This window comes from Schistocerca piceifrons, chromosome X (assembly GCF_021461385.2).
Source record: "Schistocerca piceifrons isolate TAMUIC-IGC-003096 chromosome X, iqSchPice1.1, whole genome shotgun sequence".
NCBI classification, from domain to species: Eukaryota; Metazoa; Arthropoda; class Insecta; order Orthoptera; family Acrididae; genus Schistocerca; species Schistocerca piceifrons.
The window spans coordinates 203,317,863-203,337,986 of NC_060149.1; the positions used below are offsets into that span (position 1 = coordinate 203,317,863).

Genomic DNA, 20,124 nt, shown 5'->3' on the forward strand with positions numbered 1-20,124 from the left:
TCCTGCCAATTTTTGAGTATCTCTAGTTTCAATCAGAGGCTGTCTGCATGAACTGTGTACATTAAGATTTGCTTTCTGGCTTCCTGTTTTATCAATGTGAATGTCATTTTCAGCCTGTTTTGTTTCTGCCATCCCTATCCTAAAAAACTGCTGATCTGTCACTTGTAGCCACTGGTACTTTACCACTTGTGACAGGGAAGAGAGGCCCTAACAATAATGACCCTGCCTCTGCTCTAGGAGTAAAGCAAAACCTTATAAGTGAAAATAAAAACCACTTTCATGTAGGAAACTGGGGACCAGTTCAACCATCTGTAAATCGTCCACTAATATTAAAGGGGTAACCAGAGGCCCAACAGAGGTTACAAAACCATTGATGGTAATGAGGAAAAGTGTGACAGTTAACACAAAAACCCTTGCTGAGTGAAGTGCCAACTCAAACCTGGAAAGGCCGGTGGGATAAAAATTCATGGAAAAAAATTGCAACAGGACCATAAAAGCCCCAGTCATGGAGGGTAACTAAAATGTGGCATTACCAAGCCATGTCTTATGCCTCGAGTAGGTCAAAGCAGACCATGACAAAGTGCCAGTGGTTTGAAAAAGCCTGTTGGATTGGTGTTTCCAATCAGAGTAAATGGTCAATTGGAGATTGTCCTTCCCAGAAACCGCACAGATACAGGGACAAAAAGCATCAAGACTTGGGTACCTAACATAGTCAGAAGCTAACCATCCACTTCAGCAGTACATAGAGTATGTTGGTCAGACTAATTGCGTGACACAGGTCAAGAGACGTTGAGTTTTTCCCCGGGCTTAAGGATAGGGATAACTATGCTGTCTCACCATTGCGAGGGGAAGGGAACCATGAGCCAAATGTGGTTGAAGACCCTGAGTAGGTGTTGCCTGTGGGTAATGTCCAAGTGTTCGATCATCTGGTTGTGGAGGGATCCGGACCTGGGGCCATGTCACGTGAAGAGGTAAGAGCCTGCAAGAATTCCCATTCAGTTAAGGTTTTAATATAGGATTCAGCTTGGTGGGGGTTGAAACAGAGGGAGGGGGGGTCTCTTCAACTTGTCATTTCTGCTGGAAAAGGTAACAGGATAGGAAGAGGACACTGATGCTGTCACAAGGTTTTCTTTGAGGACCGAAGGAACAGTACACAGAGCACCCTGTACGATAAGACCCTGCATAGCTGATTGTCACTGGCAGCTCAGAAGGCTACAGAACTTGGACCAAACCTGCAATGAAGAAGCATACGCCACTAGGAAGGAAACATAGTGCTCCCAGCATTCCTTTTCACTCTGCTTAGTAAAATAGAGAGCCTCAGCACAGAGACACTTAAAAGTGACAAGGTTGGTCTGGGAAGGGTGTCATTTAAACCGTTGCAATGCCCATCGGAAGTCCTGGATAGTGACTGCTGGTCCACGGGACCAGTTGACAACAAGGGGGACCTGTGGATACGGGGATAACAGTGCCAGCGGCACGAAGAAGCGTGGCAGAGACATCTTGCATGACTGCATCAATGCAGTCCAAGAGAGAGGTATCAAAGTGCACAGCAGATGCATATAAAGGCCAATTGGCTCTGTTGAATACCCAATGTGGGGGGCTGTCTATTTCGCGGCAGCAGGGGAATGATAGAATCACCTGTAAGTGGTCACTGTCACAAAGATCTTCATGGGGTGACCAATGCAGGAAAGGAGATTTTGAGATAGATAGCAGAAAAGGTGCCATGATCAGTGCCGAGGTGTGTAGCGTAACCATCATTGATGAGACACAAGTCAAATTCTGTAATAATTGGTCAGTTAGAAGATTGGATGGGTTAAACAAAAGGTTTCAAATGCTTTTTTTTTTTATTTAACTAAAGCGTTTGATTGTGTGGATCACAAAATATTGTGCCAGAAGTTGGACCATTACAGAATACGGGGAGTAGCTCACAATTGGTTCACCTCTTACTTTAGCAACAGACAGCAAAAGGTCATTATTCACAGTGTTGAGAATGGCTGTGATGTGGTGTCTGAGTGGGGTACGGTCTGTGGGGGGTGCCCCATGGATCAGTGTTGGGGCCACTCCTGTTCCTTATTTATATAAATGATATGCCCTCTAGTATTGTGTGCAACATTGGCTCGGTTTCAAATAGTGCAGTTCATGACAAGTCCATGGCTTGTAGAAAATAAACTAACGCTAAATCACAGTAAGACTCAGTTTTTACAGTTTCTAACACAAAATTCAACCAAACCCGACGTTCACAGAATGGGCATATGATCAGTGTAACTGAACAGTTCAAATTTCTAGGTGTTCAGATAGATAGTAAACTGTCATGGAAAGCCCGTGCTCAGGATCCTGTTCAACGACTTAATGCTGCCATTTTTACTATTCGAATGGTATCTGAAGTGAGTGATCGTGTGACATGAAAATGAGTCTACTTTGCATATTTTCATTCACTTATGTCATATGGTATCATATTTTGGGGTAACTCTTCCCATGCTAAAAGGATATTTTTGGCTCAGAAATGGGTGGTTCAAGCAATAAGTGGTGTAAGTTCACGAACCTCTTGTCGACCTCTGTATACGAGTATGGGTATTTTGACACTGGCCTCTCAATATATATATTCTTTACTGTCACTTCTTGTCAACAATATTAGCTTATTCCCAAGAATAAACAGCTTTCACTCAGTTAATAGTCAGCAGAAAGCAAACCTGCATTTGGATTGGACTTCCTTAACTCTTGTGCAGAAAGGTGTGAAGTATACAGCTGCATCCATTTTCAATAAGCTACCACTAGAATTTAAAATAATCTAGCAGTAATCCACTCACTTTCAAATTGAAACTGAAGAGTTTTCTCATGGGTCACTCCTCCTATTCTGTCGAGGAGTTCCTTGAAAAATTAATCTGATTCTTCTTGTATTGTTGATTGCACTTGATTGCATTTACTTAAACTTATGGATTGACTTTTTTCTGGTTCATTAACATCTTATTTTTATCTGTTATCACTTTTATGTTGTAATTTAATGTACTGACATGTTCCATGACCTTGGAGATTTGCTCCTCAATTTGGTCCTATGGAACTTGACGTATAAATAAATAAATAAATAAAACCCCTACCCATCGAAGTGGATGATGTGCACTGAAGTCCCTGAGGTGGTGGTGTGCAGTGGGAGTTGCTGTATTAAGGTGGGCAGGTCAACATAAGAAAGTGACCTACCTGGAGGGAGATGGACATTGCATATGGTGATTGCGGGGGTCGTTCTGACTTTTACCACTATTGCATCCAGGTTGGCACGAAGGGGGTTCCACTCACTGATGACATTAGTGCGAACCAAAGTGCAAGCAAAATCCTCCAGACACTATCCCGGGGCTGGCCCAAATCCAACAAAATACCCGATAACCACGAAATGTTGGAGAGTGGTCATCACGGAACTGCATTTCCTGAAGAGCAAGACAGAACGCAGAATAAGAGGAAACAAACTGTTGTGTTTCTGGTAGGTGACAATAATATATGTTGCAGTTCACTGGATTATCATGTGGCAAGAATTCAGGTTAAACATACAGAAGATGAGGGGAGGTCATGTCACCGGGTCAGTGGTCGTCACTGACAAGGATGAGGTGGCATCCATAAATGAGATATCAGGCTCAGTTTGTAAAGGGGGAGATGGCACCTCCAGGGGCACTGGTGGGGCCTTGTCCTACTACTACTACTACTACTACTACTACTTCTTCTTCTATTATTATTATTATTATTATTCTCTTTGAGAGGTTGAGGAGGGCAAGGCACACGGGGAGAGCAGGCTTCCATAAGATCCAGAACTGAAAGAGAGTGGGTGACCTTGGGGCGCACAGATGGTGTGGTCCACAGTAAAGTTGTGGGAGCAGGCCTCCAGCCTGAGAGATGACAGGGAGAGGGGTCCTGGGAAGGGTAGCCCCATCAGTGGCAGGTATCGCAGAAGGGGCTACTTCTTCACATGGGGAGGGGTGGCGGCACCCGGAAGGGAGAGCGTGGGAGGGAGAGGGGAAGATGAGAGGGGGATGAGGCTGGGGCAAGGAAGAGGTAGGAGTGGGAGAGGATATAACAGAGGAAAAAAGCAGAAGAAATCAACACTGGTTGGAGGCAGTCATAGTTTTGGACTTATACTCCTGCACCAAGCAAGATTCCTCCTTGTAAACTGGGCAATCTGGTGAGCATCGAGAGTAGCAGTCACAACAGTTGACACACAGAGTTGGTGTAACACAGGGGCTTCCCTCATGGAGTGGGTAGCCACAGTCACCACTCTTAGGGTCCGCTGTACAGCAGGAAGTTATATGCCCAAAATGCAAGCACCGAAAGCACCTAGTGGGTGGCAGGACATATGGCATCATGTCACACTGGGAACACGTAACCTCGACCTTCTCTGGGAAGGTATCCCCCTTGAAAGCCAGGTTGTCTTTGCGTCACTTCTGCACATGTCGAACAAAATGAATGCCGCTGTCATTCCAGAGTAGCCCGGAGTTCCTCATCAGTTTGCAGGATGAGCTCCCTATGAAAAATCACTTCCTGGATCATGTTCAGAGACTGGTGAGGGGAAATAGACACCGATAAGTTACCAAGGCAATCAAAGCACAGAGGGCTGCAGATTGATTGGCAGAAGTAGCTTTGATCAACAGGGAGCCCGACACCATCTTAGTAAGAGACTCCAATTCACCAGACTTGTCGTCAATATTCTCCACAAAAAAACAACAGCTTTGCAGTGATGAATGTGTCCCTGTTGATCGTCGATTCTAGTACAGACCACATTGCGGGTAAAGTGTTTCATCCTAAGACAGCGAGCCTGGCCTCCTCCCAGCATGTAACCAGAGAAGAGAAGGCTGCAGGGTCATGCAAAGCAGCATTCAATGATTTGGCCATTTGACAACGGCCAGATTTTTGCACCTTGACACACTTCATGCACCAATCATCTGCTCTGATACTACTCACTCCGATCAGGGGTTCTCTCATGGGCACACGCAGACTCAGCAACGGCCGTCTGGCACAGCAGCCATTGCAGGGAGTTCCGATGCTCCACAACAACAAGCAACCTCTCCTTGAAATACATGGGGAAGCAACAGCTCAAGTATTAGTAATGTGATCCCTGTGTTGTCAGGGATATCAGCCACATGGGTACATAACAGCTCCACCACACGGTCTGGCTACATATGCTGGTGACCTAGTGGGACAGAGGAGGGGCTAGAGTGGGGAAGGAAGAGCGAAGGAAGGGGGAAGAGGAATCCACACCATAGACACTAGTGAGGATGTTCTTCCTCAAATGGATCACACTTAAGACAGAAAATTTAAAAGTGGAGCTCAAACCCCAAGGGGGAACCAAAACAACAAAAAGGATGAAAGAGAATAGGCAAGAGGAACTAAATAGCAAGGAATACAGGGAACTAGGTGGATAGAGAGCTTGACATAAATCTGAACACCAAGAGAGGGGAACTAGGGGGCAGCAGACAAGAAGCAAGTGCTTGGAGGGAGGGGCACAGTGAAGGAAATGCCGCCCGGGAAGGAACAATGAGCTGCAACAGCTCGGGGCCTGGTGTGCACCACACATGAACTCACGAAAGAACCGTGAGCCCCCTGGGGGGTCAGACACCATTCCTGAAGTCTTCATGAGATGGAGTGAAAGACAAATTAACATTATATTGATTGATTGATTGATTAAGTGAGAGGGATTATGGGACCAAACGGTGAGGTCATCTGTCTCGCGATTCCAAAGTTAGTCATGGAAGAAAGAGGGTCTGCTAGAAGCGGACAGATCCAGTCAGGGGAGTCAAATTATAAAATAATGAACATTAAACACACACAGTAAAGGCATAAAACATGAGACCAAATCTAAAAACTGGAAAAAGAGGGGCCGTCATGGGGTCACAAACCGAGAGGACTGTAAAAGAATTCCCAACCACAACCAACCTGCCCCTGCTCCAAGACTAAAGTAGAACCTTATATCTGGAAATAAAAACCACTTTCATGGAGGAAACTGAGGACCAGTTCAACTATACCTGGGTCATATCCTAATATTATATTTAAGGAATCAGGAAGACTATACTTAACACGAAGGGCCGAAAGAAGGGGACATTCCACCAATATGAGAGATATTGTCAGTCTGGCTCCACAGTCACATTGTGGGGGTGGGTTGTTACGTAGGAGGAAACAATGGGTGAGCTGGGTATGACCAATGAGTAAACGGCATAAAACAATGGACTCCTTCCAAGAGGAGTGGAAGGAAGATCGCCAAACTGCAATAGACTCCTTGATTGTGTGGAGTTTATTACTATGAGCAGTAGCGCTCCACATGGCATTCCACTTTTTGGCAAAGAGACATTTGATGTAGATCCGAATATCTGCAGCTGTAATCACGAAAGGAAATGGTGGGTAAGTATCTGCTTCTCTAGCAAAACAGTCAGCCAGTTCATTCCCTGGGATGCCCACGTGATTTAGGACCCTGAGAAAGACAACTGAACAGGCAGCACACTCAAGGGCAGAGAGGTGGTCATGGATAGCAGAGACCAAAGGGTGACAAGAGTGGCATTGGTCAATAGCCTGCAGGCAGCTCATGGAGTCTGAAGAAACTAAAACACTGTGGAGGGAGGCCTGAGAAACAAAAAGGAGGGTCCTGTGAATGACTAGAAGCTCTGCTGTGAACACACTACATGATCCCATCAATAAATGGTGTTTGAAGCCAGTAGACACACGAAAGCATATCCCACCTTATTGATTGTCTTAGAATCATCAGTGTAAAAGATGGTGGCACCCTGGAACTCTGCTAAGTTGGCACATACAAGACGCTGGAAAACCATAGGAGTGACAGATACCTTAGGACCCTGGAATAGATAGGCACCATCCAAGGAGGGGGGGGGGGGGGGGGGGGGGGGGAGGTTATGGGAGGAAATACATGTGGTGCAGTCCATTGAGTGGAGATCCCAACAGAGGGAAGTGAGACACATGCCAACCGGCAATCCCATCCATGGACAGGTATTAGGAGGGAGACATCCCTCATTGGCAAAGAGCACAGGTTACACAGGATGGTCAGGGAATTGATGAATGGTAACTGCGTAAGAAACATGGAGATGGTTCTGTCGGATGTGTAGAAGGGAAATTCCTGCTTCTGTGAGGAGACTATCAACAGGACTAGTGCAAAAGGCACCAATAGCCAGACGCACCCCACAATGATGGACAGGATCAAGGAGTTTCAAAGTGGAAGGAGCTGCTGAGCCATACACCTGACTACCATAATTTAGTCTGGACAAGACCAGAGCATGATAATGATGGAGAAGAGCAGAATAGTCTGCACCCCAAACGGTGTGGACCAGGAGGCGGAGAGCATTAAGCTTCCTAATACATGTAGTCTTAAGTGGCGAATGTGGGGCAGCCATGCCAGTTTGTTATCAAAAATCAAGCCCAAGAAACGGGACTGTGCAACAACATCAAGGAGTTGGTTGCCTAAATAAAGTTCTGGATCTGGGTGTACTGTGGGTCGACAACAAAAATGCATAACCAGCAGTTTGGAGGCAGAAAACTGGAAGCCAAGGGTGGTGGCCACGCAGAGGCCCATTGGATGGCACACTGGAGCTGGTACTCAGCAGATGCTACTGAGTGGGAGCTGCACCAGATGGAAAAATAGTTGATGTACAACTCTGGGGTAACCAGAGACCCAACAGAGGTCACAAGCCCCTGGATGGAAATGAGAAAGAGTGTGACACTTAGCATAGAACCCTGTGGGATACCATTCTTCTGAATCAGAGGGGTGCTGAGTGAAGTGCCAATTCGAACACAGAAGAGCCGGTGAGGTAAAAACTTGTGGATAAAAACTGGAAGAGGACCATGGAAGCCCCAGTCATGAAGGGTAACTAAAATGTGATGGCACCAAGCCATGTCATACACCTTATGTAGGTCAAAGAAGACTGCGACAAGGTACCGGTAGCGAGTGAAAGCCTGTCGGATGGCTGACTCCAATCGAAGTAAATGGTCAGCTGGAGATTGCCCTACCCAGAAGCCACACTGATACGGGGACAAAAGGCCCCAAGATTCAAGTACCCAACATAATCTGAAGCTGATCATCCTTTTGAGCAGTTTACAAAGTACATTCATCAAGCTAATTAGGCAGTAGCTGTCTAGTGATGTTGGGTTTCTCCCGGGCTTATGGACGAGGATAACTACACTGTCTCATCATTGTGATGGAAAAGCTCCCATGAGCCAAATGGAGTTGAAGACCCTGAGAAGCTGTTGCCTCTGGAGAACGTCCAAGTGTTGAATAATTTTGTTGTGAATGGAATCCAGGCCTGGGGCTGTGTCTCATGAAGATATAAGAGCCTGCACCAATTCCCCAGTAAAAGATGCATTATAGGGCTCAAGATGGTGTGGGATGAAACAGAGGGGGTTCTGTTCAACTCTGCGTTTCTGCCGGAGGAAGGTAGTAGGGTAGGAGAAATATGACGATGCCGGCGCAAAGTGTGTCGCGAGGTGTTCTGTGAGGACCAATGGATCAGTGCACAGAACACCTTGGAAGTTCAGACCCTGGACAGTTGACTGTTGCTGGTGGCCCAAAAGGCTGCGGAGCCTGGACCAAAGCTGTGATGAAGAGGCATACATCCCCAGGGAGGAAACACAGCACTCCCAGCATTCCCTTTTACTCTGCTTAATAAGGTAACAAGCCCTAGCACGGAGAAGCTTAAAAGTGAGGAGGTTGGTCTGTGAAGGGTGTCGCTTAAATTGCTGGAGCACCTGTTGGCAGTCCTGGACAGTGACTGCGACACCCATGGTGTATCACGGTACTCGTCGACAATGAGGGGCCCTCTGGATAGGAGGACAGCAGTGCCAGCAGCATGTAGAATAGCGGCAGAGGTGCTTTGCATGACTACATCAATGGAATGCAAGAGGGAGATGGCAAAGTACACAGCAGACATATATCAAGGCCAATTGGCCCTGCAGAATGCCCATCGTGGAGACCTGTCTACCTGGTAGCAGCAGGGGAATGATAGAATCACCAGAAAGTGGTCACTGTCAAAAACGTCATCATGGGATGACCAATGTAAGGAAGCCATGAGTGCAGGGGATGGGATCGTGCGATTGACAGCAGAGAAGGTGCCATGAGTGGCACTGAAGTGGGTAGGGGAACCATCATTGAGACACAAATTGAGAAAACACTTGGGGGCAATTTGTTCCGATCCTGATGTAGCTGTATGGTGAAAGTGTTTCTGGAAGTTTTTGCTATCACTGGTGGGTTAGCCAGTGAAGTGAATTATCTTTGAAGTTCCATCAGACATAACTTTAGCAGACACCAGGAATAAGATTTTTTAGAAAAAATACAGTATTGAGGAGCCTGAAACTCACGACTTCACATTGCATGACATTTACCACTATATAGAAAATGAGCACATATAGCTTTGTACGGCTCATGAAGAATGACAGCACTTTCTCTGTAAACTTCAGCATCTTACAGTGTTGCCAGATTGCGCATATGGCTGGACTTAGAATTCTGAGGGGCAGCCGGTTATATTGGCCACCTGAAGTGAACGACTCCAAATTATTCTCTGTAACAGCTAGCCGTAGGTCACGTTTAAGTCTGAGACTGTATGCCGAAGACCTTCAGTTATATCCAAGAGCAATACCAATGAACCTGAATACAGCTGCCAAGAATCTCAATATTGATCTATGTGCACTATCAAAATGAGTGCAGGATCGAGGATAAAGCTCAACGTATCCAAAACCCAAGCACTGCTGGTTGGTCATTCTAAGCTCATTAGCTCAAGATGTCATGAACCCCTACCATCTTTATTCATCAATATGACAAATATCAACTTCTCTGCTTCAGCTAGGAGTCTAGGAGTAATAATAGATTTAAATCTAGATTGGACTGAGTATGTAACTGTAAGGCATCAGCATCTCTCCATACCCTACAAAAATATAAAAGGAATACAAACTTCTAAAAAATGATATTGATAGGAAGTGCAAAATGGTGATGTAGGAATGGCTAGAGAACCAATGTAAAGATTTAGAAGCATATATCAATAAAGGGGGGGGGGGGGCGATATACACTTCAAGGAGAATGTAATAATACCAATTCCAAAGAAAGCAGTTGCCGAATAACAAGTCAAGGTTGCAAATTATTAACTTGAATTATTTACAGAAGAATGGAAAAACTGGTAGAAGACAACCTCGGTGAAGATCAGTTTGGATTCCAGAGAAACATAGGAACACACGACGCAATACTGACCCTACAAGTTTACAAGTTATCTTAGAAGACATGTTACAGAAGGGCAAACCAATTTTTACAGTATTTGTAGGCTTAGTGAAAGCTGTTGACAATGCTGGCTGGAATAATCTCTTTGAAATTCTGAAGGTAGTAGGAGTAAAATACAAAAAGTGAAAGGCAATTTACAACTTTTACAGAGACCAGATGGTAGTTGTAACAGCTGAGAAACATGAAAGGGAAGCAGTGGTTGAGAAGGAAGTGGGACAAGGTTTTAACCTATCCCCAATGTTACTCAATCTGTATATTGAGCAAGCAGTAAAAGAAGCCAAAGAAAACTTTGGAGTAGGAATTAAAGTTCAGGAAGAAGAAATACAAATTTTGAGGTTTGCCAATGACATTGTAATTTTGTCACAGACAGCAAAGGACATAGAAGAGCAGATGAACGGAATGGACAGTGTCTCAAAAGGAGGATATAAGTCAACAACAAAAGCAAAATAAAGATAATGAAATGTAGTTCAACTGAATCAGGTGATACTAAGGGAGTTATATTAGGAAACAAAACACTTCTAGCAGTACATGAGTACTGGTTAGGCAGCAAAATAACTGGTGATGGCCGAAGCACAGGGGATATAAAATGGTGACTGGCAATGGAACAAAAAGTGATTCTGAAGAAGAAAAATTTGTTAACACTGATTACAGATTTAAGTGTTACGAAGTTTTTCCTGTAAGTATTTGTATGGAGTGTAGCAATGTATGGAAGTGAAACATGGACGATGAACAGTTTGGACAAGAAGGGAATGCTTAAAAAATATTAAAAAAAAATTGCTGAAGACTAGATGGGTAAGTCACGTAGCTAATGAGGAGATACTGAATAGAACTGGGAGAGAAAATAAATTAGTGGCACACGGTGGCTAGAAGAATCAAACGGTTGACAGGACACATTCAGAGACATCAAGGGATCACCAATTTAGTACTGAGGGAAGTGCATTGGGGGTAAAAGTAGTAGAGGGAGACAAAAAGATGAACACAGTAAGCAGATTCAGGATGTAAGTTGCAGTAGCTATTTAAAGCTGGAGAGGCTTGCACAGAATAGAGTAGCATGGAGAGCTGCATTGAACTAGTCTTCAGACTGAAGACCACAAGAACAATGTGCACAACCATCCTGGTTGCAAGCAGACAGGCACAGAAATTTCCATACTCTCTGTGTTCTCTACCGTCTTATCAATGAACACTGTCCATCACACCTCTCCTCAAACTTAGCGCTCTTGTCTGAACAAAATGGCAGAAACTTTCCCATGAGAGCAAAATCCTTTCTGCCCCACTCCATCACTCAGCCACCTTCTCGAAGTCCTTCTCAGCAGCAGGAACTTATCTCTAGAATAACCTCCCACAGTATATTATGGAACTGAAAAACATTTCCAGCATCAGATGACAGGTAAAGACAATTATACTAAAGCAACGATAAGATTACTATTATAAATAAACTGGAAGCCATCTTGATCACTTAACTTTTTTAATGGTGACCGGTTTCGATCTTTTAGCAGATCATCTTTGGACCATGAATGTCTGCCAGAGGCAGTGGCACATGGTAATCCTCTTGTTTGTGGCTGGTAGTGGAGTAGGCAATACTGCCCATTTCTGAGTCAAAAATATCCTTTGAGAATAGGAAGAGTTGCCCCAAAGTATAATACAATATGTCTTAAGCCAACGAAAATAAGCAAAGTAGAGTACTTTTTGTGTTTAACAATCACTTCCTTCAGATACCATTCTAATAGTAAAAATGACAGCATTAAGTCTTTGAACAAGATACTGAACATGGGCTTCCTACGACAGTTTACTATTCATCATCTGAATGCCTAGAAATGAGAATTCTTCAGTTTCATTAATCATATGCCTGTTCTGTGAAATTAAAACGGGCGCGCGCGCCCACACACACACACACACACACACACACACACACACATGTACTATGGATAACGATCTTTTGCTGTCTGTTATTATTATTATTATTATTATTATTATTATTATTATTATTAAAGTAAGAAGTGAACCAGTTGTGAGCCACTCCCCTTACTCCATACCGGTCCAACTTCTAGAGCAATATTTTGTGATCAACACAATCAAACACCTTAGTTAAATAATAAAAAAAAATATGCCTAGCATTCAAAACCTTTTGTCTAATCCATCCAGTACCTGACAGAGAAATGAGAATATAGAATTTTCAGTTGTTACACTACTTCTAAAACCATTTAGAAATCACTGATGACATAGAAATAGGTCTAAAATTGTCTACATTATCCCTTTTTATAAAGTGGCTTTACTGCCGAGTACTTTAACCATTCAAGAAACTGACCATTCCTAGAGGAAAAATTACAAATATGAATAAGTACAGGGCTAACATGTGCAGCACAGTACTTAAATATTCTGACAGACACTCCATCATATTCATTGGAGTCCTCAGTCTTCGGTGATTTAATTATTGACTCAATCTCCCCTTTTTCAGTATAACAGAGGACTATTTCAGATATCAGTCTCAGAAAAGCATTTTCTAAGAGATTTATATGATTCCATGTAGAAACTAAGTTTTTATTTAATTACCAGCAGTGTTCAGAATGTGTTTGTTAAATACTGTACAGATATCTGACTTATCAGTAACAGAAACATTTTTACTACGTACTGACTTCATATCGCTGACCTCGTGTTGTGGACCAAACACTTCCTTCATGACTGACCATATGGTTTTAATTTTATCCTGTGAATTAGCTATTCTATTTGTGTACCACATTATCTTTGCCTTCTTAATAGTGTGTAAGAACTTCGCAGATATCCTATTCCTTCTTCCACTACTCCTCACCCTCACACCCACACACACACACACTCTCACACTCTCTGTGTGCGAGTGCATGCTACTGCTGGCGTAATTCGGTATGTCGTGGATGGAGAATCATGTATTTAAGCAACAATTTCATTGCTCTCCTCAGCAGTTGATGTTAGTGGAGTCAAAACACTTTTTCCATTCACTACCACCACATACCATCACAGGTAGAATTTATTCTTTTCACGTTGTACGTCATGTATTTAATATGTTACTATTATTATCAGACTTCCCTATAAATCCATTCTCTATTTATATTTTGGTATAAATGGTCTGAAGAGGGTCATATTCTAACAAACTGGTAACCGCTGCCAATAAATATTTTACTGTGCTCAATACTTAAATGTATGAAAGAATTAAATACTCTAATGCTGTCTAATCTGATAAGGTAATATGCACTATAATGGATCACCTGTGACTATACATGTCTTATTGGTGCAATACTAAACTACAATTCTAAACTAATATTGTCTCATATGGTCATCTTTTCAATTTTAATGCTCTAAAATAGTCATTTTTGTAGAAAGTATAGTTTGTTAAGGGCTCTGATTAATACTGCAAAACAAATGTTTATCAATTTCTTTGCCCACATTTGTTTCAGTACATCTGCAGTTTCTTCTGTAGGTTTTTTATTAATTACATGTCTGAAAAGTTAAAATATATTTTCAACAATGATAAAAAATAAGTCCAAAACTTTTTGTTATCACCATCATTTTTTTTTTTTTTTACGTAAGTACAGATGCATTCAGTTTGCATAATATCACATTTTTGGTTGCATAGGCTATAACTTGCAATAACATGATTATTTTTTTTATGAAAGGTTCACTCTTATGCCCACTGAAGCTTTTGTTGTTCACCTCCACAGCTGTTGTAAGTGTGGCTGACTGCCATGTGGTGAACCTGGGTTTGCAGCTGCAACTACCAGCACAATTTTTCCTTGGTGGGAGCGCTGGTACAGAGTGCACTCCACCTCGCGAGGCCAACTTAGGAGCTACTTGACTGATTAGTAGTGTTGTGGACATGTTGGGAATGTGGATCTCACGGGGAGCGTGCAAGGGATAAGTCCCTGCAGACGCACTATCCTCTGTGCCCGCGGTGGCTCAGAGGGATAGAGCGTCTGCCATGTAAGCAGGAGATCCCGGGTTCGAGTCCCGGTCGGGGCACACATTTTCAGCATGTCCCCAATGAAGTGTATCAACGCCTGCTTGCAGCTAGGGTGTCCATTTAATTATCATTTCTACAGTTTTTCCTACAGAGCTTGTAAGAGTGACACTCCAATAGCTGCCTGGGAGTGCGCGGTCCTTCCCTCATTTAAGAATGAGGACTATTACAGATGCCCTCCAAGGGAGAGGATATTCTCAATCTCTCCATACCTTATTAAAGAGAGCAAATAAGATTTCTTTAGATTGAGAGTTAAGGTGCCATAGCATACCATAACATATAAAGTCTGGTGCAGAAGCAGTCTCAGGAGTGCAGCTAATGCTGTGTCCAATTGCCATATGGTGAATGGGAGGTTACAGGCCTCAGCATTGATGGAGGCGAAAGCAAGGCATCTCCTCTCCCAAACTTCATGATGGGCACAGAAACCTGGAACTGGACTCATGGATGATGTTACATCGTTAAAGTACTCCATTGTCCTTTACAGCAGCTGAAGACACATCCTTTTCCCATACTGCAGTGGCAGAATTTGACCAATTAGACTTTAGAAACTTGGGCCATGATTGCTTCTTGCTCTCCTTCAATGTCCACTGGGCTTTTGCTCTCACTAACCAAAAGGCTCGTACGTTCTCTGCTGTCGGACGATGCGTGAACCTGCCCAGCACTTCCTGCCTGTCCCATATAGCACAGACACACTGATCATTCCACCAATGAACAGCAGGTTGCCCTCTGTGACGGTCTGACAATTTAGGTATAGATGCATCAGCAGCAGCATGGATTACATTGGTAATGTGACCAACACAATGGAGGACACTGTCCCTGTGCTCAAGCACAGCCGGCTGCTGTGAAGCATCCAGTTCGCCTTGGGTAGCAGCCATTCATCGTAAGAGTCGGACAGTAGTATGAAAGTGGTCACTGGAGTGGAGGTCATCTGGCGAATGGGGGCTGACAGAGTCCGCAAGAGCAGAAGAGCAAGCTATCAAATCAATGGTGGAGAATGTCCCTGTTGCTGTGCAAAAAAGTGTCATGGAGCCAGTACATAAGAGACACATGGTGTCAGATTGTAATACACTTTCAACCACTCATCCCCTTAGGCAGGTGGAGAGACTATCCATAGAATATTATGAGCATTACAATCCTCTAGGAGCACAAACAGTGGCAGAAGCTGGTCGATCGGCTCAGAAAATGCCTCGCCATGCAGTGTTGCCTGTGGCAGAAGGCAGGGGGAACTGAAGATTACCTGAAAGGACAAAAATACACAGTGACAGCAACTGCTTGTAGTGTGGTGATTAGGGTTACAGGGGAGGAGTAAAGTGTGTCAAGACGAACACTGCTACTCCTCCCTGAGCTCTGTCTCCATGAAGGTCATCTTTTCGATGTAGACAATAACCCCTAAACACAGGGATATCAGAAACCTTGAAATGTGTTTCCTAAAACACTCTCTCTCTCTCTCTCTCTCTCTCTCTCTCTCTCTCTCTCTCTCTCTCTATAGGTCCGGTGTGTGTGAGGAACTTTAGTTCATCCACCTGAACTCGAAGCCATTTAAATTCCACTGCAGGATGTCCATAATCTATTGGGAAAGTTTGTCTTTCCTTTCTCTTTGCACCTTGGCAGGGAATGCGAGGTAATTGGTGGTGGACTAGTAGGACTAGATGGGGCACCAACTGGAACCACATCCATTACCAAATCATCAATAGCAGCAGTAGCAGCTGGTTTCACTGCCGGCACTTTAGATACTGTTCCACTGGACTTTGACTTTGACTTTGTCTTTGTGGTAGTTTTCCCTTGTTGGGCTGAAACACAGGAAGGGTCCTGAATGAGTGTGCCAGTCAGTGCCAATGGGACAGCTGCTGCTCAGTGTAATGGCTCCACATTGGAGTCTGACAAGTTTGTGTAACCGAGTCTCTGGCAAGTGCAGTGTTACACAAGCCTGGTGTTGGCATGTGCAGCAACAGGAGCACATGTCGGTAGCGGCAGTTGCCGCTTCCATTTGTGTCATCAAACTAATTTTTAACGATGGGCTGTTTCACAGCCAATTCAAATGAGGTAGCGAATGCTTGGGGCTGCATGGATTTAAACAGTTTCTTTACTTCTGCATGTGACACATGATGCGTAACTTAAAGTGCTTGAATTTTCTTTTTATCCCTATAGATGGGGCACACTCTACCCCAGACTGGATGTGAGTTAGAGCAATTAACACACTGATGGAGATGAACATTCCACACCTGGTTCCTGACTGTTTGACCACAATCCCACAAGTAACACGACCATTACATGCAATGGTAGTATGACCAAATCTTTGACACTTGACCCCAACACCACATGGGATTTGGAAAAAATGGGTGAACTAGTAAGCACAAGAAACCTGCCTTAATTGGGCTGGGCAGGTTTTGCATATTGAAACTTAGAATGAATGTAGATGTTGTTTCAAGCTGCCCATCCACTCTCTTCTTCACATTTTGAACCTCCATAACACCTTCGTCTGCCCATTCCTGTTGTAAGATTCTGATGTCCTCATCCATGAGGTCTTCACATGTTGCCACCTCAGAGCTGCAATTTAATGCTTTATGCAGTTCAACAGCAATAGGGTATTAACCCGATGCAGCTGCTTTTTGAAGTCTCTGTACTTCCCCTGCAGTGGCCATTTCAATCAACAATGTACATTGTGAAGTCTTTCTATTGTCTTCAGACCACACATAATACCATCTAAGCCTTTCTGGTTGTAGAATGGGGACACCTTAGCAAAGGTGCCCTCGGCTCTTTTAACTGTCACAAAAACATTTTGACATATGTGACCTGTTACTATAACTGGTTCTACATGTCTGAAGAGTATGCTCAGGAGAGGTACCCTCACAGTTTCTCTTGTTGGGATGGGTAATAGTGCTCACCAGTGGCCCACCTGATTCGCTAAGAACAGTTTTTTAAGAATTAAAGAGGCTCCACGGTCGTCCCAAGAGCAGCTACGAAATGGATGTCCAGCCAGACACAGCCCCACTTGCCTGGGTAAGCCTTTAACAACTGAGGTGCAGCAGGTTCCCCAGAGGCCGCCCACTTATGGCTGTTCTTCCTCAACACCCATGCATACCATCAGCATGCAATACAACTAAGTATTGAGGTTTTTTTATTTATTTTTTAATATACAGAGGTTAGTACCATCCTTGTGACCCAGGGAGTTAGGCCAACATCCCAGGTGACACACAACATTCCACCACCACGCTGCATGGTGCTCGATGAAGCACACCCAGAGGTTAGAGTGACAGAACTGGTGGCGCTCACCAGTCCCCAGCTCAGGCAACTAGGGATCGCCAAGCCCGTACTCAGCAAATGAATGAAGAGCCCCGTGAGAGGACTAGTTGGAGGCAACTTTAATCTATCGAGTATAGAGTGTGATGTCTATGGATTCATTGTGGGTGGGAGGGGGGAGGGGGGGGAGGGGGACAGACAGTCGTGCAGAATACTTTTGAACACCTATTCTGAAGACTGTCTTTAGCAGCCTGCTTGCCAGGCCACACACAACAGAAGTATTTTAGATCTTGTAGCTAAAAATAGGCCATACAATATTGACAACGTCAGTACAGAAACAGGGATTAGTGATCACGGTGTCATTACAGCAACTATAGTTATGAAAGTTAATAAATCAGTCAAGAAGGCTAGGAGAGTATCTCTGCTAGATAGAGCAGATACACAGTTGTTAGCATCTCACTTAAGACAGTGAACTGACATCACTAAATTCCAGTAAGATGGACGTAGAGGAATTATGAACAACGTCTAAGCACACTGAAAATCGTGGTCTGGAAAGTTATGTGGCTAGTAAGTGGATAAAGGATGGAGAACTCCAACCATGGTTTACTAACAAAATTTGGAAGATGCTGAGAAAGCAGTGGATGTTGCACGCACTGTTCAAATGAGAATTCACAGATGACAAAAAGCAATGGTTAGCAGAGATTCAAACATCTCTGAAAATATCTATGGGCAAAGCATACAACAACTACAACCATCACACCTTAGCAAAAGGTCTGGCAGTGAACCCAAGAAAATTCTAGTCCTATGCAAAATCTCTAAGCGAGTCTAAGGTTTCCATTCAGTCCCTTGTTATCCAGTCTGGAGTGGCAGTTAAACATTGCAAAATGAAAGCTAATGTTTTAAATTTCATGTTCAAGAAATCATTCACACAGGAGATTCATACAAGCATACCGTCATTTGACCCTCTGACAGACTCCCGTAGGGACAACATAGTAGTAAGCATCCATGGTGTCGAGAAACAACTGAAAGATTTGAAAGCAAATAATTCACCAGGTGTGGATGGAATCCCAATTAGGTTTAACAAAGTGTGCTCTACGGCATTGGCCACATACCTAGCTTGCATTTATTGTGAATCTCTTGCCTAGCACAAGTCCCAAGCAACTGGAAAAAAGCCAGGCAGCTCCTGTATATATGCACAAAAGAACAGACCCGCAAAATTACAGACCAATATTACTAACTTCGGTTTGCTGCCAAATCCTTGAACATATTCTTAGTTAGAATATAATAAATTTTCTTGAGACTGAGAAGCTTACGTCCACAAATCAGCATCGTTTTGAAAAGCATCGCTCGTGCGGAACTCGGCTTGCCCTTTTCTCACATGATGTACTGCGAACTATGGATGAAGAGCAACAGGCAGATTCCATATGTCTATATTTCCAGAAAACATTTGACACGGTGGCCCATTCCAGGCTATTAACGAAAGTACGAGCATATAGAAATCCATAGTTACAAGCATATAGAATATGTTCACAGATCTGAGAGTGGCTCTAAGACTTCTTAAGTAACAGAACCCAATATATTGCCCTCGACAGCGACTGTTCATTAGAGACAAGGGAATCATCAGAAGTGCAACAGGGAAGTGTGATAGGACTGCTGCGTTCTCTATATACATAAATGATTTGGCGGACAGGGTGAGCAGCAATCTGCGGCCATTTTCTGATGATGCTATGGCATAAAAAGTGATATGAAATGGAATGAGCATGTGAAAACTGTGGCAAATGGTCGACTTCAGTTTACTCAGAGAATTTTAGGAAAAAGTGGTTCACTTGTCAAGGAGACTGCATATGGGACGCTGGTGCAACCTATTCTTCAGTACCGCTCAAGTGTTTTGCATCCATACCAGGTTGGATTGAGGGAAGACATTGAAGCAACTCACAGGCAGGCTGCTAGATTTGTTAATGGTAGGTCTGAACAACATGTAAGTGTTACAGAGAAGCTTCAGAACTCAAATGGGAATTTCTGGATGGATGGCGACACTCTTTTTGAGGAACACTATTGAGAAAATTTAGAGAATCGACACTTGAAGCTGACTGCTCAATGATTCTACTGTTGCCAACATACATTGTGTGTAAGGACTATGAAGATAAGATTCGAGAAATTAGGGATCATATGGAGGCATATAGACAGTCATTTTTCCCTCGCTCTGTTTATGACTGGAGTAGGAAATGAAATGACTAGTAGTGGTACAAGGTACCCTTTGCCTTGCACCATAGGGCAGCTTGCGGAGTATGTAAATAGATGCAAATGTAGATAATTCTGTATATGATGTTTCAATGAACTAGTAACATAACCTGAACATAAACACATTATTCTCATACCTTTCCTTACAAGAATTTTAATCACTGTTCTCCATGGCATGGTCCACCAACGCACCATCCAAACCATCACCCGTACTGGTATTCCTGCAGTACATGAAATTGTGTCAGGTAACACTTCCTTAAACATGAAATTTGGTCTCATCTGTCCAAATGATGTGTTTTTTGAAACAAGGATTTTCCTTCAGCATTCCTAGCCATTTTTCTGTAAAGTCCAAGTGCCTATCTGGATGATCATCTTTAAGATCATTTATCAAACAAGGATGACTTTGCTTTCA

General features: G+C 43.5%; 1 protein-coding gene and 1 non-coding gene across 5 annotated transcripts in view; one reads left to right on the plus strand and one right to left on the minus strand.

Moving 5' to 3' along the window:
* LOC124723158 (palmitoyltransferase ZDHHC2) overlaps positions 1–20,124 on the minus strand; it is a 279,047-nt gene that overhangs the window by 63,245 nt on the left and 195,678 nt on the right. The window lies entirely within an intron of this gene.
* Trnat-ugu lies at positions 14,159–14,233 on the plus strand. Its single transcript has one exon. It is a non-coding gene; the product is annotated as a tRNA-Thr (tRNA).